Here is a 23,518-nt window from a genome sequence, read left to right on the forward strand (position 1 = left end):
TTAATTGTCGGAGTAGAGAACATACATTTTTGTGTGACTCAAAATGAGTCAAAATTCTACAAAGATCCAGCCAAAAAAAAGGACCATATGCATTTCAGGTCAAATAACAACCCAATATTTATCTCCCAGGACAGATTAGCTAACTAAATGTTCATGAATGTTTCATGTGTTTTCGACCTGTCTTCAAATTAATATAGTTGGTTCACAGTTGGTTTTGGTATTTTAACCTGCGTGTCATGAACGCGTTTGGTGGGGGATAGACAAAATCAACATGTGTACAATGGCGCACACGCAGAGCCGGCTTGGTCAGCATGTTAGAAACTCAAGTAAATTTGTACAATCATGACTTTTCTTCAGCAGGTGTTTTAAAACGCTTGACTCTGCAGATTAAATTACGTCTAACTCCTCACAACTGTTTCTGTGAAGAATGTCTGCACTTTGTTCACCAGTTACCCACAGCCAGTAAGCCTCAACACCGCTCTTTATCCAGCTCTAAGGGAAATTCCACAGTATTGTGGAGGTCTAGTCTTGCCTGGTCTCATGGTTAATACACCCCATTGCAACGATTATACGCCTAATTATGATACATTTTTGTTGGTGGAATGGGGGTAGTCGAGTATTTAACCCATTGCAGTCCTATCACTCAAAATAGCTAGGATTTGATCTAGTTTCTCTCCAGTTAGGAAAAAAATACAAAACATTTTGTCACGCCCTGGCTCGGGGGACTCTCGTATGTTGAGCCAGGGTGTTAGTTTCTATGTTTTTGTTGTGGGTCTAGGTTACTTATTTCTATGTTGGTCTGAGTGACTCCCAATCAGAGGCAACGAGTGTCAGCTGGTTGTCTCTGATTGGGAGCCATATTTAAACAGTCGGGTTTTCATTCGTGTTTGTGGGTTTTTGTTTCGAGTCTGTTTATGGTAACCGTGAACTGTCACGTATCGTTCGTTGTTTTGTTCGTGTTGCCTTCAGGGAGAATAAATATGTTTGCATTCAACGCTGCGCATTGGTCCACTCTGTTAGACGATCTTGACAGAAAAACCCACCTCTACTGGACCAAGCAGCGAGTCGAGGAGCCATCGCCAGGGAAATCGCTGGCAGATCTCCGTGGCAGCTTCGACTGGGTCAAGCCCATTGAGGAGCTGAGTGACGAGGGTTGGAGACAGAGGAGCGAGAGGTGGGCGAGAACGATGGAGGCCTGGCCCACGGGGAGGAGAGACCCCCAGAAAATTTGTAGGGGGGGGCTCACGACGTCGGGGCAGCAGGAGGCCGCTATGGAGCGGTCCAGCGGGGTTGCAGAGGAGGCCGCCAGGTTACGGGGGCCACTGGTAGAAGAGGGGATGGAAGGTGTAGAGGCACGGCGAGAGGTACTGGGGTGTGTTACCAGTCCGGTCCGGCCCGTTCCAGATCCCGGTGTAGGGCCAGTGGTGTGTGTCCCTAGTACGGTCCGGTCTGTTCCTGCTCCCGCACCAAGTCTGTGGTGCGTCTCGTCAGCCCGGCTCTGCCCGTTCCTGCTCTCCGCACCAGGTCTGTGGTGCGCGTCGCCAGCCCAGTCCGGCCCATTCCTGCTCCCCGCATCAAGTCTGTGGTGCGTCTCGTCAGCCCGGCTCTGCCCGTTCCTGCTCCCCGCACCAGGTCTGGGGTGCGCGTCGCCAGCCCAGTCCGGCCCATTCCTGCTCCCCGCACCAAGCCTGTGGTGCGTCTCGTCAGCCCGGCTCTGCCCGTTCCTGCTCTCCGCACCAGGTCTGTGGTGCGCGTCGCCAGCCCAGTCCGGCCCATTCCTGCTCCCAGCACCAAGTCTGTGGTGCGTTTCGTCAGCCCTGTCCGGCCCGCTCCTGCTCCCCACACCAAGCCAGTGGTGTGCGTTGTCAGTTCAGCACGGCCCGTGCCTGTTCCCCACACCAAGCCAGTGGTGTGCGTCGTCGGTCCGGCACGGCACGTGCCTGTTCCACTGGTGCCTGGTCCGGCGCCGGTCAGATGCGTTACGCCGGAGCTAGAGCAATCCGCTCCACCAGTGTGCAGTCCAGCTCCGGTCAGCAGGACCAGACCGGACCAGGGGTACTTTGGGGGTTAGAGAGCGAGTGGGGATCATGCCCGGAGCCGGATCCGCCGCCTAGGCGGAGTGCCCACCCGGTCCCTCCCCTGTTGTGTTTCGTTGGCGCGGTCGGAGTCCGCGCCTTTAGGGGGTACTGTCACGCCCTGGCTCGGGGACTCTCGTATGTTGAGCCAGGGTGTTAGTTTCTATGTTTTTGTTGTGGGTCTAGGTTACTTATTTCTATGTTGGTCTGAGTGACTCCCAATCAGAGGCAACGAGTGTCAGCTGGTTGTCTCTGATTGGGAGCCATATTTAAACAGTCGGGTTTTCATTCGTGTTTGTGGGTTTTTGTTTCGAGTCTGTTTATGGTAACCGTGAACTGTCACGTATCGTTCGTTGTTTTGTTCGTGTTGCCTTCAGGGAGAATAAATATGTTTGCATTCAACGCTGCGCATTGGTCCACTCTGTTAGACGATCTTGACACATTTACACTTACAGGTAATTCATATTCATAATAGCTTACCGGTTGTTTTATATGATTTGATATGATTTTGCACTCTTATTTGTTTTAGTGCAGGCCTATTATGGACAACGTTACACCATGCCTCACCTTGGTCTTAGACTAAATGTTCCTTCTACCTGAAAAAAACCCCCATCCCTCTGTAGTCCACTCCAGGGTGTTGAAAGGCTCAGTGGACACGGGGCTTTGCTCTTTGCATCGCTGTTTATAGGCCAGGCATACACGCCTGCCTCTTAAGGGCGCTTGACTGGACACAGTCTAATGCAAATACTGTTTTCTCTTATTTTCTCTGGGTTTCAGCTCTGACGCACCACTATCAAGCTAGCTTATTTAAACAACGCTGAGAAGAGTTAATAGAAATTCTTTAAAGTTTTTAGTGTATTCAGAGTGCATATCACATGGCTTGGCCTCTCTTCAGTAAAACAAACTCAAGGACTTTCCATGTGTTCGCTTCACTAAATGCGAGTAGTGAGACTGTTGGACCCATGTGGTTACAGTGGGTCTGCCTATATTGAAAACACCTTGCTTTTAATACCCTGGCCACAATCTTCTAAAATCCAACTGTAGGCCTAAGCTTATACAGAACTTTTTTTTTTGTTGTTGCAAAATGTAGGTTATAATTATGATGACCAAAACATGATGTAGACCTGCTAACAAGGCCTATTTTTGGGGGGATACAGGGTGGGGTTTTTTGTCCTACAAATGGCGTGTGGTTCATATTTTGCACACAAACAAATTGAACCAGGAATTGTCTTTTTTGTATTCTTTTTTTCTTACATTGCTTGAGGCACCCTCTTCCTTCAGGGAATCCATACCTTTTCAAAGGCCCCTGCACGCAGTGGGCCGTCATACCATCAATGGGCGTTCGTTTCAGCAATTCTTTATATTATCTTTATAGATACAGGCCTACCCAAACTGACTAAATGAAAGTTCATGACAATTCTTCTATGAGCTTCCAAAACCACCGTCTGGTCCACAATTGATCTTAAACCTCCATATTTAATTTATGTGTATGGAGAATAGGCCTACGCCTATGTGGATTCACAACCGTTTAAGAGAACATGCGGCCTCTGATACGAGAGAGCTGAGAGCGTGCATGTAAATAATTTGTAGCAGAAAAGTGCTGTGCTGTTCAACAAGAACCTAATTTGCGAGCTGCTGTTTCGGTAGTTATGCATAAAACTGGAGAAGAATGTGATGAATGGGCGTCATGGCATGAGCCCAAGACAACCCCCCTGACTGTTGGTTCCTCACTGGTTATGACTTAACATTGTCAATGTAGGAAGGAACTGATAATAGGCTATAGGGAGCTTTATGATGCATGGATCGATCACTGTGAACAAGTGTCACATGGCGCACACACTGGGAACCAAATGCCAAGGTTACTCGATGCCCATCGTTTCAATAACAGGCAACAGCCACCTCTAAAATAAAGAATAATAAAAAAACAAGAAAAGTATGGGGCAATGTCCATCTAGAACTATTCAAAGAAACAGTAGTAAAGTAGCTTAATCCCCTAGACTGGCCTTATTGACAAGGCAGATTTCTCGCTAAAACAAATAGGCTGGTGAGGTGTGCTGAAATATACATGTATCCTCTAAACCTGGAAGCTATTCCCATGTAAAGAGGAATTGTACCTATTGCATTTTATTCTGTATTGTAGAAGTTGGTTAATGAATCATTACTTTGATAAAGACATACTGTATTTGTGTGTGAATATCCCTTCTATTCCCTCTCCCAGCCCACTAATACCTATACCAAATAAAAAGAGGAGAGGATTCTTCCGTTCTTTCATGATAAAATAAAACATATATTCTGTATAAAAGTAAAAATATAGTATTTATAAAATACAAATACACACCGTGCAAATACTACACAACAAAGCATTTAACATTTCAAATAAACCTCCATTCAACATTCTACCAAGGATGCCAAACATGCTGTATGGTAACTTCATGGCTGTATAGACCATTTGAGAGACATTTATTTCATGGGCTGAGACTGTTATTTAATTGAATCTTATTTGTGGATGCAGATATTGCGATCGATGTGTTGACTGGTCCCTGCTGAAAGCTGTACCTCGAGCTTGCGTTTTTTTAAATCTTAAAAGAAGCTTAAATTGAGTCACTATTATGTCAATTGGACTAATAGATTTATAGCATAACTTACATTGTTGGTGTAGGCCCAATAATTCTCCAGCAGGTCCAAGCATTTATTTATGCAGGCTCCTCTTTACTTCTCCATCAATGGTTTGGATACCTGACAAAAAAAAGATAAATAAAGCATTAAAAAAACAATTCATCAGTCACTTTAAAAATCTTTATTGTTGTCATTCATTTGTTTGCAAGTTATTATTACTTGCCAATTATTAAGCATGCATGTAGGTAACATAGGCTACACACCTTTTTACCATTTATGATTGTGATCTTGACTACACAATCGAATGCCGACACCATTCTGAAGGTAGTTTCTGGTCTGCTTACAGATGTTGTTGCCTGAACACTCCCTGGCGCACGAGTGAAGGCATTCTGCCTCATTAGCCAATTAATAGAGTCCCCACTTAACATGTCAATGCAACAAGTGCCCTGTGTGACACGCACCTCAATGCAAAAAAAATGCCCTGTGGGTTGCGCACGCCAAGATGAACAGCACTGCTTTGACAGCCCCCAACAACCAATCAGCTAAGAGCTCTCACCTGAAAAATCTATTGAACACTCATCATCTCCAAAAGTGGCATATCTTGGACCTATAACATAGCCTAAATATCCCCAAATATTGCTGTCTAAAGCTTAAGATATTATTATAAGGTTAGGCTATTTATGGAAAGAAACACAGGCATTGTGAAAATTACATGAATATCTCCAAAAAACAACTATTATCCTATATGCTTTAACTATATCAACAAATAAAGGTATATTATAGCCTTCCATATCTGGAAATTGGATGACAGATTTAAAAAAAAAAGTTGGCAAATAGCCCAATTAATACAGCCATACCATCTTAGCCTTCAATTAGTGTGTGGTGAGCTAAAGTCAATGTTCTGTCAATTAAATAATTGAAAATGACAACATTTTCATTCAATTTTGATTACATTTCCATAGACTAAATGTAAATCTATACCTTTTGCTCGGTTTGGGGACTCATACCAGCTCTTGCTCTATTGGAGTTTCAAGAAAATGAGGTCGAAGGCAGCGTGGAAATTCTCTCCATGTCTCCACAACATTTTGATTTCTGGTGATACAAGAATCCAAGAAACCTGTTGCAAAAACCTATGTCCACACACTAAATCGTCTTGCAACCATAAAGCATATCTAGACCTATCTCAACGACATCCACCATCACATTATAAAGAAGAAAATATAAAGAAGAAAAATTCATTTGTGTTCCCCATGTTTTTGTTTTCTTCAGAAACTTTTGTTTTCACAGGCAGCGAGGAGAATCGGTCTGCTACCCCCTATCTTGCGCATAACAGACATTGACATATAGGGAGACCTTCTGGAGAATCAGGGACTTTTCCTTGAAGTACAGCCAACTCTGAAGAAATATAGGCTATAGCCATAACATGAGACGATTTCTATCTAACTTTTTTTCTTCTAAAAGTCGAAAGGTCTTTAATTATTGTGATCTAAACAGTGGCAGTGGCATTCTTGCGGGAGTAGGCTATATACCCTGTTGCCTATAAATGGTGGTGTGATTTCTTGATAACAGAAAAAGTGAAAATTGTAAAGTGAAACGGGACCATGCCATTTGTTGGACACGCAACAGGCTGAATGGATTCTAGACTACTTTCAAAGTTGTTCAAGTCCTCTAAAGTTTGATTCCAGACACAATGGATGTGTTCAGATGACAATCGAGTGCACGGGAACAAATGGCGAGGAGAGTGTATTCAGTTCAGCTGCAAGGCGCCCCTCAAAATAACCATGTATATACTGAGAGGCCATTGATCTTTTCTTCTGTCCATTTTGTGTCCACAAAAAGTGGGCCCTATCAAAGATGTCCCTCACTTTCAAACACAAAACCACATTTGTATTTGTGTTTATTATACACTGCTCAAAAAAATAAAGGGAACACTTAAACAACACAATGTAACTCTAAGTCAATCACACTTCTGTGAAATCAAACTGTCCACTTAGGAAGCAACACTGATTGACAATACATTTCACATGCTGTTGTGCAAATGGAATAGACAACAGGTGGAAATTATAGGCAATTAGCAAGACACCCCCAATAAAGGACTGGTTTTGCAGGTGGTGACCACATACCACTTCTCAGTTCCTATGCTTCCTGGCTGATGTTTTGGTCACTTTTGAATGCTGGCAGTGATTTCACTCTACTGGTAGCATGAAACGGAGTCTACAACCCACACAAGTGACTCAGGTAGTGCAGCTCATCCAGCATGGCACATCAATGCGAGCTGTGGCAAGAAGGTTTGCTGTGTCTGTCAGCGTAGTGCCCAGAGCATGGAGGCGCTACCAGGAGACAGGCCAGTACATCAGGAGACGTGGAGGAGGCCGTAGGAGGGCAACAACCCAGCAGCAGGACCGCTACCTTCGCCTTTGTGCAAGGAGGAGCAGGAGGAGCACTGCCAGAGCCCTGCAAAATTACCTCGAGCAGGCCACAAATGTGCATGTGTCTGCTCAAACGGTCAGAAACAGACTCCATGAGGGTGGAATGAGGGCCCGACGTCCACAGGTGGGGGTTGTGCTTACAGCCCAACACTGTGCAGGACGTTTGGCATTTGCCAGAGAACACCAAGATTGGCAAATTCGCCACTGGCGCCCTGTGCTCTTCACAGATGAAAGCAGGTTCACACTGAGCACATGTGACAGACGTGACAGAGTCTGGAGACGCCATGGAGAACGTTCTGCTGCCTGCAACATCCTCCAGCATGACCGATTTGGCGGTGGGTCAGTCATGGTGTGGGGTGGCATTTCTTTGGGGGGCCACACAGCCCCCCATGTGCTCGCCAGAGGTAGCCTGACTGCCATTGGGTACCGAGATGAGATCCTCAGACCCCTTGTGAGACCATATGCTGGTGCAGTTGGCCCTGGGTTCCTCCTAATGCAAGACAATGCTAGACCTCATGTGGCTGGAGTGTGTCAGCAGTTCCTGCAAGAGGAAGGCATTGATGCTATGGACTGGCCCGCCCGTTCCACAGACCTGAATCCAATTGAGCACATCTGGGACATCATGTCTCGCTCCATCCACCAACGCCACGTTGCACCACAGTCTGTCCAGGAGTTGGCGGATGCTTTAGTCCAGGTCTGGGAGGAGATCCCTCAGGAGACCATCCGCCACCTCATCAGGAGCATGCCCAGGCATTGTAGGGAGGTCATACAGGCACGTGGAGGCCACACACACTAATGAGCCTCATTTTGACTTGTTTTAAGGACATTACATCAAAGTTGGATCAGCCTGTAGTGTGGTTCTCCAAATCCAGACCTCCATGGGTTGATAAATTTGATTTCCATTGATAATTTTTGTGTGATTTTGTTGTCAGCACATTCAACTATGTAAAGAAAAAAGTATTTAATAAGATTATTTCATTTATTCAGATCTAGGATGTGTTATTTTAGTGTTCCCTTTATTTTTTTGAGCAGTGTATATCCACGTTAGCTGTGGTAGCAGCTACTCTTCCTGGGTCCAGCAGAATTAAGGCAGTTATATACAATTAAAAATATTACATAACATTTCACAACAGATTTCACAACACATTAAGTGTGTGCCCTCATCCCACTACTCTACAACTACATACTGTATCTGCAACACAAAATCCATGTGTACGTGTGTGTATAGTGCATATGTTATCATGTGTGTGTATGCATGTGTCTGTGCCTGTGTGTGTGTGTGTGTGTGTGTGTGTCTTCACAGTCCCCGCTGTTCCATAAGGTGTATTTTATCTTTTTTTAAAATCAGATTTTACTGCTTGCATGAGTTACTTGATGTGGAAAAGAGTTAAATGTAGTCATGGCTCTATGTAATACTGTGCACCTCCCATAGTCTGTTCTGGACTTGGGGACTGTGAAGAGACCTCTGGTGGCATGTCTTGTGGGATATGCATGGGTGTCTGAGCTGTGTGCTAGTAGTTTAAACAGACAGTTCGGTGCATTCAACATGTCAATACTTCTCACAAATTCAAGTAGTGATGAAGTCAATCTCTCCTCTACTTGGAGCCAGGAGAGATTGACATGCATATTATTAATGTTAGCTCTCTGTGTACATTTAAGGGCCAGCCGTGCTGCCCTGTTCTGGTCCCTCTTTGTTGCACCTGACCACACGACTGGACAGTAGTCCAGGTGTGATAAAACTAGGGCCTGTAGGACCTGCCTTGTTGATAGTGTTGTTAAGAAGCTTTATTACAGTGGGGGAAAAAAGTATTTAGTCAGCCACCAATTGTGCAAGTTCTCCCACTTAAAAAGATGAGAGAGGCCTGTAATTTTCATCATAGGTACACGTCAACTATGACAGACAAATTGAGAAAAAAAATCCAGAAAATCACATTGTAGGATTTGTAATGAATTTATTTGCAAATTATGGTGGAAAATAAGTATTTGGTCAATAACAAAAGTTTCTCAATACTTTGTTATATACCCTTTGTTGGCAATGACACAGGTCAAACGTTTTCTGTAAGTCTTCACAAGGTTTTCACACACTGTTGCTGGTATTTTGGCCCATTCCTCCATGCAGATCTCCTCTAGAGCAGTGATGTTTTGGGGCTGTCGCTGGGCAACACAGACTTTCAACTCCCCTCCAAATATGTTCTATGGGGTTGAGATCTGGAGACTGGCTAGGCCACTCCAGGACCTTGAAATGCTTCTTACGAAGCCACTCCTTCGTTGCCCGGGCGGTGTGTTTGGGATCATTGTCATGCTGAAAGACCCAGCCACGTTTCATCTTCAATGCCCTTGCTGATGGAAGGAGGTTTTCACTCAATATCTCACGATACATGGCCCCATTCATTCTTTCCTTTACACGGATCAGTCGTCCTGGTCCCTTTGCAGAAAAACAGCCCCAAAGCATGATGTTTCCACCCCCATGCTTCACAGTAGGTATGGTGTTCTTTGGATGCAACTCAGCATTCTTTGTCCTCCAAACACGACGAGTTGAGTTTTTACCAAAAAGTTCTATTTTGGTTTCATCTGACCATATGACATTCTCCCAATCCTCTTCTGGATCATCCAAATGCACTCTAGCAAACTTCAGACGGGCCTGGACATGTACTGGCTTAAGCAGGGGGACACGTCTGGCACTGCAGGATTTGAGTCCCTAGGGGCGTAGTGTGTTACTGATGGTAGGCTTTGTTACTTTGGTCCCAGCTCTCTGCAGGTCATTCACTAGGTCCCCCCGTGTGGTTCTGGGATTTTTGCTCACCGTTCTTGTGATCATTTTGACCCCACGGGGTGAGATCTTGCGTGGAGCCCCAGATCGAGGGAGATTATCAGTGGTCTTGTATGTCTTCCATTTCCTAATAATTGCTCCCACAGTTGATTTCTTCAAACCAAGCTGCTTACCTATTGCAGATTCAGTCTTCCCAGACTGGTGCAGGTCTACAATTTTGTTTCTGGTGTCCTTTGACAGCTCTTTGGTCTTGGCCATAGTGGAGTTTGGAATGTGACTGTTTGAGGTTGTGGACAGGTGTCTTTTATACTGATAACAAGCTCAAACAGGTGCCATTAATACCGGTAACGAGTGGAGGACAGAGGAGCCTCTTAAAGAAGAAGTTACAGGTCTGTGAGAGCCAGAAATCTTGCTTGTTTGTAGGTGACCAAATACTTATTTTCCACCATAATTTGCAAATAAATTCATTAAAAATCCTACAATGTGATTTTCTGGATTTTTTTTTCTCAATTTGTCTGTCATAGTTGACGTGTACCTATGATGAAAATTACAGGCCTCTCTCATCTTTTTAAGTGGGAGAACTTGCACAATTGGTGGCTGACTAAATACTTTTTTCCCCCACTGTACCTAAATTTGTCCAATATAAACTCTTGTTTGCAATTGTTGAACTAATGATTACACCCTAGATCAGCTAGATGCAGGCAAGAGTGTGCAAGGCGATATTGCACCTTTGTGCACCTACATTGTAAACTTTCATTCATAGGCTAGGTTGTAGCAACCTCATGATGGGTATAGGGAAAATTCGAGTATCATGTAGTAGCCTAAAACTATCGATTTTACATTGAACTGGGTGAATGGAATATGAATGACAGTCACCCAATATGCTGTAATATAATAAAAGCCATGCTACTGTTTGAGATGCTCTGGATCAATGTGTATGACAGCTTGTTCCAGTTCCCGCCAATATCCAGTAACTTCACACAGCCATTGAAGAGGAGTGGGACAACATTCCACAGGCCAAAATCAACAGCCTGATTAACTCTATGCGAAGTAGATGTGTCATGCTGCATGAGACCGAGCACGCCCCCATTCTCATTTACGGGGCTGTAGTGGAGCAGGTTGAGAGCTTCAAGTTCCTTGGTATCCACATCACCAACAAACTAACATGGTCCAAGCACACCAAGACAGTCGTGAAGAGGGCACAACAAAACCTATTCCCCCTAAGGAGACTGAAAAGATTTGGCATGGGTCCTCAGATCCTCAAAAGGTTCTACAGCTGCACCATCGAGAGCATCCTGACTGGTTTCATCACTGCCTGGTATGGCAACCGCTCGGCCTCTGACCGTAAGGCACTACAGGTAGTGCGTACGGCCCAGTACATCACTGGGGCCAAGCTTCCTGCCATCCTGGACCTCTATACCAGGCGGTGTCAGAGGAAGGCCCTAAAACTTGTCAAAGACTCCAGCCACCCTAGTCATAGAATATTCTCTTTGCTACCGCACGGCAAGCGGTACCGGAGCGCCAAGTCTAGGTCCAAGAGGCTTCTAAATAGCTTCTACCCACAAGCAGTGGCGGCTCCTGAAAAAATTCTCAGGGGGGGCAATTTTTCTGATGATTTAGGTGACCTACACACATTTAAAAAAAGATATGTCCAGCAACAACATGAAGACAGGGGCAGCATATAAGTCAATACTGATATACACATTACTTGCTTCAAAAAGGCCTCATGGTTGAATTGGAAATATGTGCACCTGAGCATAATTCACAACAAGCAAGCAGGAGCTTTTGAAAGAGGCTACTGAAAACATTGATGCAAGTTATTGGTAATAAGACATTTTTATAGACTTCCATATTCTGCCCTCTTGTATAGATTTGTGAAAATGAACAGTGATAGACATTTTGCCTGAAAACAGAATTTGAAAATAATTTCTAGAAAAGGTAAACACAGCTATCTGTATGGCTTTGTAAAAATGAACAACCATATTCTGGCCAATTGTATAGATTTGTAAATATGATGATGTCTCCTTTCATGCATACATTTTCAAATAAAGCTCTGCTTTGAGAAAGATCGAATGATATTGTTTAATCTTACCTTATGGCCTGCACACTGCTTGTGAAGCTGTCGAGGGCACGTTTGATGAAGACAGCATCGATGTCCTTCTTCTGTAGCTTATGGTACAGAATGTCGACGTGGGGCATGATTTTGTGAAAAAGCCCCAGGAAAAAAAGTAAATCTTCTTGCTATCTATGTACCTCAGCACAAGCACCAGCTGTGTCTGTGTAGAAACGTCCGTGGTCTCGTCAGCTTGGATAGCTACGAAGTTCGCCGACTTCACCTCCTCCACAATATGTTCCCTCATGACCGCTAGCATACACTCCAGTAGCTCGTTTTGAATGGTCTTTGATGTGCCCTTGAAAACTTTAGCATTTTTAAGATGGTCATCAAACACCTCATCTAATTGTGCCACAAAGTTGACAAGTCCAAGAAAAATTCCAGGGTTGGTGGAGCCCTCAGTTTCATCTTTGCCTCGCAAAGCTAACTCAAACACTCCGCAAAACTTCACACACTGGATTAGCCGGCTGAGGATGTGGCGGTTCTTGCTAACCTCATCGTTGTGGCGGCGGACAGCTAGCCTGTATCCCTCATCCAGTTGAGTGGCAATGTTCACTCTCCCCAAAGCAGACAATCTCAAACAGCTATCCATGTGGGTCTTTGACAGCTCATGTTTCTTAATCTTTTCTGAAAGATGGTGCATGTCCGTTACACCAGTCGCTGTCCAAGCGGTGCTGTCTGCCGTGCCGCCTTCAGGGTGAAAGAGTAAGCAGGGGTAGCAGAAGACTGCATTAGCTACATCGCAGCCTGCTAGCCAGGTTTTTCGTTCGTACCAATTTTTGGAAAATCCTCGGGTGTAGGACTTTCCCCCTTTAGTAGAAACCTGTTGAATTATTAAATTTGGTCTGGGAGGTCCTAATTGTTTCGTTGCCAATTTATCTTGATTTGTTCGCCGACAAAAATGAACTTCTTTCAAAGAGACAATTGAGTTGCACTGAACGCTAGCCATCTTCACAGTAGTACGTGAATTGATTGACGCTGCTACCCGCTCTTTTCTTAGTTATGTTCATGGTTATGTTACGTATGACGGAAACGCGTAAGTGCAAGCCCTCCCGGAACCCATAGAGATTGTATTGAAAGCTCTGATATTTGAAAAAAAAAAGATTTTACATGAGAGTCTGAGAGACTTCTGGGGCGATTTTCAACCTGACTGAAATCGCCCCAAAACGGGCGGGGCCATTTGAAGCACGACTTTAGCCTGATTGGACATTTAGTGGCAGATCAGACGTCTAGATTAGAACACTGAAAACTACTGTTGCCGTGATATAATTGATTAGAAAAAAAATCCCTTCCTTTTCCCGTTTGGCAGTGCGTCACCCATATCGCCCTAATGAACACACCGCCCCTGCCCACAAGCCATAAGACTCCTGAACATCTAATCAAATGGCTACCCAGACTATTTGCATTGCCCCCCTCTCTGTTTATTATCTATGCATAGTCACTTTAATAACTCTACATACATGTACAGATTACCTCAATTACCTCGACTAACCGGTGCCCCCGCACATTGACTACCCCCTGTATATAGCCTCACTGTTGTTATTTTTACTGCTGCTCTTTAATTATTTGTTACTTTTATTTCATATTATTTTATAATGTATTTTTTGGTGTGTTTTATTTAGGTATTCTTTCTTAAAACTGCATTGTTGGTTAAGGGCTCTGTCGCAGCCGGCCGCGACCGGGAGACTCATGGGCGGCGCACAATTGGCCCAGCGTCGTCCAGGGTAGGGGAGGGAATGGCCGGCAGGGATGTAGCTCAGTTGATAGAGCATGGCGTTTGCAACGCCAGGGTTGTGGGTTCTATTCCCACGGGGGGCCAGTATAAAAAAATATATATATGTATTCACTAACTGTAAGTCGCTCTGGATAAGAGCGTCTGCTAAATGACTAAAATGTAATGTAAAATGTAAGTAAGCATTTCACTTTAAGGTTGCATTCGGCGCATGTGACAAATTAAATTTGATTTGAAATGGTGGTCACACCAGATATTGACTGGTTTTCTGATCCATGCCCCTACTTTTTTGTTAAGGTATCTGTGACTAACAGATGCATATTTGTATTCCCAGTCATATGAAATCCATAGATTAGGGCCTAATGAATTTATTTTAATTGACTGATTTCCTTATATGAACTTTACTCAGTAAAATATATTTAATTGTTGCATGTTGCATTTATATTTTTGTTCAGTATATATAAAACACAGGACAGTCACGTTTCTTACTGCACTTGGCCTTTAAAATCAGGTAATGGCACCACTGTCTCTGCTACCCCAATGACGGTGCCAATCGCCTTGATTCCGCTCAATCTGGGGAGTTTCTTGTTCAAGGACCAAGTGTCGCCTGAGATTCACACTTTGTTGTGTATGTAGTACTTGATTGCTTATTTCATGAATGCAATAGCACTTCTCTGCATGGTACAAACTATAATGACCTCTATGCTAAGACTCTCTAAGTTTTGAAGGATCTCATAGTGATCAGACTTTTCATTGAGCTCTTCTGAATGAGCCAAACAGATCTTAATGCCTTTCAGCATAGCTGTAGGCCATTTTGACTGTACTCGTCACTGCTGCTGATGAAAGCAACCCAGTCCCAATTGAAGTGCTGTATAATCAGAACGATCAGATGTATTGTCTTTGTTACTAGGTGTGGTTCGCAGGAATTAGGGATATTTACTCTTCTCACTTAAAACAGAACTGGAGGACCAATAATTTACCTGTGAAGAAAGACATTTTGATTTTAGACAAACATGGATAATAATAACCTAATAGGGTTGTGACCTACCCCACCCACCTCCTAGAGAGCTTCTATGAGTGCAGGCTTTTGTTCCAGCCCTGCTCAAACACAACAGATTCAGCTAATCAAGCAAGTTAGAGCAGGGCTGGAACAAATGCCTGCACACCCAGTACCCCTAATACACTTTTAAAAATGTGATCAAAATGCCCTAATGTAATGTATTACCATGGGAATGAGATTCATCGCGAACAAGGGAGCAACAGTCACGGATTCCGTGCTTCTAAATGTACCGGACAGATACTCGTTGATGCTCCTCTGAAATTGAATTGATCAATTTCAAGATTGCCTGAAAGTTGAAGACGTCTGAGCAGTGGTTGAGTATTTCGTAACCAAGCGATACATTGGGCAGGATGAGGCTTGAGTTATTGATCTCTTGTACAGTAAACCTCATCACCTGAAACATCCGATAACTTGACAGGGTAAATGACTGTCTGTGGAAAGAGGAACCGTGTGTGTGACTACTGGCATAAGCAATTTGAAATGTTTCATCACTTAACAATGCAGTTTGATTCAACTTATTTGTCCACTAGGTGGTTCATCACCCTGGAAGTAGTCTATGGGGCAGGAGAAACTGTAATCCAAGGTTCTGTTCTTTAAACAGCCTCTACAACTTCAGCTAACTTTAACCACTGCTAAAAATCAGTGGGAGTGATAGGGACAAAATGCAATCAACTCAAGTATTTGGTTTAATGTTACTAAAGTCATGTGTTTTCTCAACACTTTTTTTTTGTTGTTGTTTTATTTTTACTTTTTTTGTTTAAAATAAATGCACTGTTGGTTTAGGGCTGTATGTAAGCATTTCACTGTAATGTCTGCACCTGTTGTATTCGGCGCATGTGACCAATAAAATTTGATTTGATTTGATTTGATTTGACTAAAGGGCTTGATTCAATCCGTAGCGCTGAAGATCCTCTGCATACCACAATTGAAATGTAAAGGTAATTTCCGATTAAGCCGACATATGCAGCTTTTAACGTGAATGCAGTCTCCGAGAACGAGGGAACATTGCCTTTACATTTCAATCACGCTAAAGCGCGGATCTTCAGCGCTACGGATTGAATCGAGCCCTTAACCCATTGAGAACCAATAAGCTTCCTAAATTGCATTCTGTACAGGTACTGAACAAAAAAAATTAAATCCTCTCAAGAGAACAGCCTATGTGAGTTTACGGAGGAGATAGTTGCTTTTCTCTGCCACAAGAAAGCCAACACATATCAAGCGAAAATGTTTGATGAGGAGTTCATATTAGATGTTAGTTTTTTAGTGACATCTTAAATCAATTGAATGGACATAATTTGGGACTACAGGGGAGCAATAAAACAGTTATTGACATGATTGACAAAACTGACTTTTTATTAAAATAAGTGTTATTTTCTCCTATGATTTGAGGCCAAACATAATGCTCCATTTCCCTACACTGCGCAACTATATTCAGTCATCATCAGCAAAGATCACTACCATGATGTCAGATTTTTTTGATAAACTGAAACCTAACTTTGCAATGAGATATGCCATGCATAAAACGTTTTTTCCTGATCTAGGTCAACTGTGTTATAAAGTGCATTCGGAAAGTATTCATACCCCTTGACCATTTCCACATTTTATTATGTTACAGCCTTATTATAAAATGGATAATCAATCTACACACAAACCTGGGGTACATAATGACAAAGCAAAAACAGGTTTTAGAAATGTCGGCAGATTTATGAAAAAAAAAGAAACTGAAATATCACATTTACATGAGTATTCAGACCCTTTACTCAGTACTTTGTTGAAGCACCTTTGGCAGCGATTATGGCCTCGAGTCTTCTTGGGTATGACGCTACAAGCTTGGCACACCTGTACTTGGGGAGTTTATCCCATTCTTCTCTGCAGATCCTCTCAAGCTCTGTCAGGTTGGATGGGGAGCGTCGCTGCACAGCTATTTTCAGGTCTCTACAGATGTGAGATCAGGTTCCAGTCCGGGCTCTGGCTGGGCCACTCAAGGACATTCAGAGACTTGTCCCGAAGCCACTCCTGCGTTGTCTTGGCTGTGTGCTTAGAGTCGTTGTCCTGTTGGAAGGTGAACCGTCACCCCAGTCTGAGGTCCTGAGCGCTCTGGAGCAGGTTTTCATCAAGGAGCTCTCTGTACTTTTCTCCGTTCATCTTTCCCTCGATCCTGACTAGTCTCCCAGTCCCTGCCGCTGAAAACCATCCCCACAGCATGATGCTGCCACCACCATGCTTCACCTTAGGGATGGTGCCAGGTTTCCACCAGACTTGACACTTTTTTTTATTTTTTTTATTTAGGGGGTAGATCAGCTTTAATATTGCAGATAGATTGTAACTTCCATCAATGTAATTGCCTACATCACTTCCAATCCCCCATATGTTTGTTTTTTCTCGCATATATATATATATATATACAGCTGCGGAAATAATTAAGAGACCACTGCAAAATTATCAGTTTCTCTGGTTTTACTATTTATAGGTATGTGTTTGGGTAAAAATAACATTTTTGTTTTATTCTATAAACTACTGACAACATTTCTCCCAAATTCCAAATAAAAATATTGTCATTTAGAGCATTTATTTGCAGAAAATGACAACTGGTCAAAATAACAAAAAAGATGCAGTGTTGTCATACCTCGAATAATGCAAAGAAAATAAGTTCATGTTCATTTTAAAACAACACAATACTAATGTTTTAACTTAAGAAGAGTTCAGAAATCAATATTTGGTGGAATAACCCTGATTTTCAATCACAGCTTTCATGCGTCTTAGCATGCTCTCCACCAGTCTTTCACATTGATGTTGGGTGACTTTATGCCACTCCTGGCGCAAAAATTCAAGCAGCTCGGCTTTGTTTGATGGCTTGTGACCATCCATCTTCCTCTTGATCACATTCCAGAAGTTTCAATGGGGTTCAGGTCTGGAGATTGGGCTGGTCATGACAGGGTCTTGATCTGGTGGTCCTCCATCCACACCTTGATTGACCTGGCTGTGTGGCATGGCGCATTGTCCTGCTGGAAAAACCAATCCTCAGAGTTGGGGAACAATGTCAGAGCAAAAGGAAGCAAGTTTTCTTCCAGGACAACCTTGTGCGTGGCTTGATTCATGCGTCCTTCACAAAGACAAATCTGCCCGATTCCAGCCTTGCTGAAGCACCCCCAGATCATCACCGATCCTCTTCCAAATTTCACAGTGGGTGCGAGACACGGTGGCTTGTAGGCCTCTCCAGGTCTCCGTCTAACCATTAGACGACCAGGTGTTGGGCAAAGCTGAAAATTGGACTCATCAGAGAAGATTACCTTATTCCAGTCCTCTACGGTCCAATCCTTATGGTCTTTTGCAATCCTCAGCCTGGCTCTTCTTTGCTTCTCATTGATGAAGGGCTTTTTTCTAGCGTTGCACGACTTCAGCCCTGCCCCTAGGAGCCTGTTTCGAACCGTCCTCGCTGTGCACTTCACCCCAGCTGCCGTTTGCCATTCTTTTTGTAGGTCACTTGATGTGACCCTACGGTTGTTGAGTGACATTCGAATGAGTTGGCGGTCATCCCGGTCAGTAGAGAGTCGTTTTCGCCCTCTGCCGGTCTGTAGCTTTGTTGTCCCCAATGTCTGCTGCTTGACCTTGTTCTTATGAACCGCCATCTTTGAAATTTTAAGGATGGAAGCAACCTGACACACTGTATCCCTCTGCCAATAAAGCCAGAATTGAACCCTTCTTTTCCTCACTCAAAACTTTCCTTTTCAACTCTTTTGGCATGGTCAATAGTTATTTTTTGATTAATATTACTTTTGAGGTACTATTAGCACTGTTTTTGCCATCCAGCTGGTCCTATTGCAAGAGGATAGTGATGACCACAGCAATGGTTTTTATAATTTTCCTCGTTAAATAAGATTTGGTTCATGTGATCACCTAATCAGTACCTAATTCAGTAGAATGAGGTTTGCCTGTGTTGGAATTCAACAGACACTGGAATGGAATGGCTGTCATAAATGTAGAGATGCTGATTTAAGAAAAATGTGCAGTGGTCTCTTAATTTTTTCCACAGCTGTATATACATACATACATATACATATACATACATACACATACATTTCCTTTTTTAAAATATATTTCCCTTTATTACTTTCCAACCCCACCACCCCTTCCCTAATTGGAGTAAACTAGTGAACAACAATGCTTAGGCCTCTACTTCCAGCTTATACATACTATATACATTTTATGGACACAGTCAATTTTACAATAATTCTATTTTGTTTGTTTTTACTCCTGAACTTCCTCTACCCTCAACCTCTCCAATCATTTTCATGATGTCCATCCGGTTTGCTTCTACAGTGGGGGAAAAAAGTATTTAGTCAGCCACCAATTGTGCAAGTTCTCCCACTTAAAAAGATGAGAGAGGCCTGTAATTTTCATCATAGGTACACGTCAACTATGAGAGACAAATTGAGAAAAAAAAATCCAGAAAATCACATTGTAGGATTTTTTATGAATTTATTTGCAAATTATGGTGGAAAATAAGTATTTGGTCACCTACAAACAAGCAAGATTTCTGGCTCTCACAGACCTGTAACTTCTTCTTTAAGAGGCTCCTCTGTCCTCCACTCGTTACCGGTATTAATGGCACCTGTTTGAGCTTGTTATCAGTATAAAAGACACCTGTCCACAACCTCAAACAGTCACACTCCAAACTCCACTATGGCCAAGACCAAAGAGCTGTCAAAGGGCACCAGAAACAAAATTGTAGACCTGCACCAGGCTGGGAAGACTGAATCTGCAATAGGTAAGCAGCTTGGTTTGAAGAAATCAACTGTGGGAGCAATTATTAGGAAATGGAAGACATACAAGACCACTGATAATCTCCCTCGATCTGGGGCTCCACGCAAGATCTCACCCCGTGGGGTCAAAATGATCACAAGAACGGTGAGCAAATATCCCAGAACCACACGGGGGGACCTAGTGAATGACCTGCAGAGAGCTGGGACCAAAGTAACAAAGCCTACAATCAGTAACACACTACGCCGCTAGGGACTCAAATCCTGCAGTGCAAGACATTTCCCCCTGCTTAAGCCAGTACATGTCCAGGCCCGTCTGAAGTTTGCTAGAGTGCATTTGGATGATCCAGAAGATCATTGGGAGAATGTCATATGGTCAGATGAAACCAAAATATAACTTTTTGGTAAAAACTCAACTCATCGTGTTTGGAGGACAAAGAATGCTGAGTTGCATCCAAAGAACACCATACCTACTGTGAAGCATGGGGGTGGAAACATCATGCTTTGGGGCTGTTTTTCTGCAAAGGGACCAGGACGACTGATCCGTGTAAAGGAAAGAATGAATGGGGCCATGTATCGTGAGATTTTGAGTGAAAATCTCCTTCCATCAGCAAGGGCATTGAAGATGAAACGTGGCTGGGTCTTTCAGCATGACAATGATCCCAAACACACCGCCTGGGCAACGAAGGAGTGGCTTCGTAAGAAGCATTTCAAGGTCCTGGAGTGGCCTAGCTAGTCTCCAGATCTCAACCCCATAGAAAATCTTTGGAGGGAGTTGAAAGTCCGTGTTGCCCAGCGACAGCCCCAAAACATCACTACTCTAGAGGAGATCTGCATGGAGGAATGGGCCAAAATACCAGCAACAGTGTGTGAAAACCTTGTGAAGACTTACAGAAAACGTTTGACCTGTGTCATTGCCAACAAAGGGTATATAACAAAGTATTGAGAAACTTTTGTTATTGACCAAATACTTATTTTCCACCATAATTTGCAAATAAATTCAAAAAAAATCCTACAATGTGATTTTCTGGATTTTTTTTCCTCATTTTGTCTGTCATAGTTGACGTGTACCTATGATGAAAATTACAGGCCTCTCTCATCTTTTTAAGTGGGAGAACATGCACGATTGGTGGCTGACTAAATACTTTTTTTCCCCACTGTATATGCCATATCTTTCTAACTGTGCTCTTTCACAAAAGCTCTCGACCTATATACTTATTATGGACACAGTATGCTTACATTATTAGTTATCTTGTTGTTATTAGTTGTTGTTAGTTGTTATTAGTCCCATCCTTCACCTCCATTCAACACCTCCCATCTATCTCTTAACACCATCCATATTAGATTTATATTTGCCATATATTTTTCAACTGTACTGTGATGTTTTACAAAAGTTCTGAACCTTTCTATTATCATTGTTTCTACAGATTGTAAATTGAAATAAACATTTTTGCTAATAGTATTATTTTATTATTGATCGATTGACTATGACTTTTCAGATCACCCAGTAATGCTATCTGCAGGGTTAGCTCCAGGTAAATATTGCAATCCTTTAGCCATTCCTGGATCTGTGTCCAAAAACAAGCTACAAATGGACAGTACCAAAACAAATGATCTAATGATTCTGTCTCTTCGCAGCAAAATCTGCAGAGCTGGGAAGATTGTATCCCCCATATAAATAACATTCTATTGGTAGCAAGAATTTTATATAATAATTTAAATTGAAAAATTATACGTTTTGAATCCGGCGTCGTTTAGCATATCAGTTCATAAACACTATGCCATGGGATCGGTACGTCAAAAATCTCTTCGCAAATATTTTGCAATCTATATGGGACGGCTGTCAATCCTTTGGTCCTTAAATTAAACTGGTATACTTTGTTATTTATCACAGTTTTCTTTAACCAATTATGTTCTTTAATGCAAGGCCGACAGACAAGTTCATTACATTTTCCCCCTTCCACTTTCCTCTTCCATTTTTGCGGTAATGCTGCAATTATTTGGTTGTAATTTTGGGTAGAGCAGACATTTCCATATGTTTTTGTTAGCTGCATCCTACCGATGATATAATTTACGAAGATTATAACTTGACACTTTGCATTCAGGCCAAAGAGTTAAATATTGGTTTCATCAGACCAGAGAATCTTGTTTCTCATGGTCAGAGTCCTTTAGGTGCCTTTTGGCAAACTCCAAGTGGGCTGTCATCTGCCTTTAACTGAGGAGTCGCTTCCGTCTGGCCACTGTACCATAAAGGCCTGATTGGTGGAGTGCTGCAGAGATGGTTGTCCTTCTGGAAGGTTATCCCATCTCCACAGAGAAACTCTGGAGCTCTGTCAGAATTACAATTGTGTTCTTGGTCACCTCCCTGACCAAGGGCCTTCTCCCCCGATTGCTCAGTTTGGCCGGGCGGCCTGCTCTAGGAAGAGTCTTGGTGGTTCCAAACTTCTTCCATTTAAGAGTGATGGAGGCCACTGTGTTCTTGGGGACCTTCAATGCTGCAGAAATGTTTTGGTACCCTTCCCTAGATCTGTGCCCTCACACAATCCCGTCTCGGAGCTCTACGGACAATTCCATGGATTATTTTGCTGTGACATGCACTGTCAACTGTGGGACCTTATATAGACAGGTGTGTGCCTTTCTCAACCATGTCCAATCAATTGAATTTACCTCCAATCAAGTTGTAGAAACATCTCAAGGATGATCAATGGAAACAGGATGCACCTGAGCTCAATTTAGAGTATCATGGCAAAGGGTCTGAATACTTATGTAAATAAGGCATTTTTGTATTTTATTCTTAATAATTTTGCAAAAAAATCTAAAAACCTGTTTTCACTTTGTCATTATGGGGTATTGTGTGTAGATTGATGAGAAAAAATACATATTTAATCAATTTTAGAATAAGGCTGTAACGTAACAAAATGTGGAAAAAGTCAAGGGGTCTGAGTACTTTCTGAATGCACTAAGAACACATTTTGTTTCCATTATTTAAACAATTTGATGCACTGAATTAGGCTAATATTAAAACACTTAAAATGAACTTTTAGCAACATTTAATTTTAATAAAAGGGCTTCATAAGAATATAGTTGGGTTTTTGCATTGTTCTTTATACCAGTTTTAGGAAGAGTTGGGCTGTAAAAAACAACAACCTGCACACCTAGTTGCTCTCCAGGTCCAGATTTGGGAGTTCCCTGAAGGTGGAAAGGTATGTTGAATTGTATGCTACAGTACCCACAGAGAGCAATCCAGTCTCCGGTGTGTTGTAAAGAACTGAGCTGCTGGCATGATAAATATCGAAAAGTCCTCCCAGTATATATTCTCCATCCAGTTTAAACTCAGAGGCTGGGCAAGACAATTATTCAGGTAGGGCATGCTGAAAATACCCCAGCATTACCAGCAGGGCTAGGATATGCTACATCATTGTCTTCACATGTAGTATCTGAAAAAAACAGTGTGCCTGTGTCCACACCAAATGCTCAGGTGCCACTGATGATGGCTCCCCCACTTTACATAGGGATGCAATTCATGTGTTTATTAAATATGCATCATTACACCAGCCAGTCATTACTTAGTCAGACTGGAAGCAAATGAGTAGTGCTGGACAATAAGCCTTGTATTGCTAGTAGTGACCTAAAATATGAATGAGGTGCCTCCCCACCCACCCCCTCCCAGTTGTGGGGTTAATGGCCTTGCTCAAGGGCCCAACGCTAGGGGAAGGTCTCTAGGATGTGAACCCAGCAGCCCTCCAGTTGCCAGATCAATTCCCCCTAATTTTCCAGTGCTTGGCCCGGGATTCGAACTGTCTATCTTCTCAGCCGCTGGTCTACCTTCCACCCTAATGGTTACTTCTAAAAGCAGGAATGGATTCAAGTTAACAGACAAATGTCAACGGTCCCAAAACATGAAGCAGAAACAGCCACACCTCATTTGAAGGGACACAGTCTCTTTAATAGCGTTTGGAGTGA

At 42.9% G+C, this 23,518-nt stretch overlaps 1 pseudogene; it reads right to left on the reverse strand.

The window, feature by feature from the left end:
* Window positions 1–14,220: 14,220 nt before the first annotated feature.
* LOC121546516 lies at window positions 14,221–23,480 on the reverse strand (annotated as a pseudogene).
* Window positions 23,481–23,518: the final 38 nt, after the last annotated feature.

This window comes from Coregonus clupeaformis, chromosome 30 (assembly GCF_020615455.1).
Source record: "Coregonus clupeaformis isolate EN_2021a chromosome 30, ASM2061545v1, whole genome shotgun sequence".
NCBI lineage: Eukaryota > Metazoa > Chordata > Actinopteri > Salmoniformes > Salmonidae > Coregonus > Coregonus clupeaformis.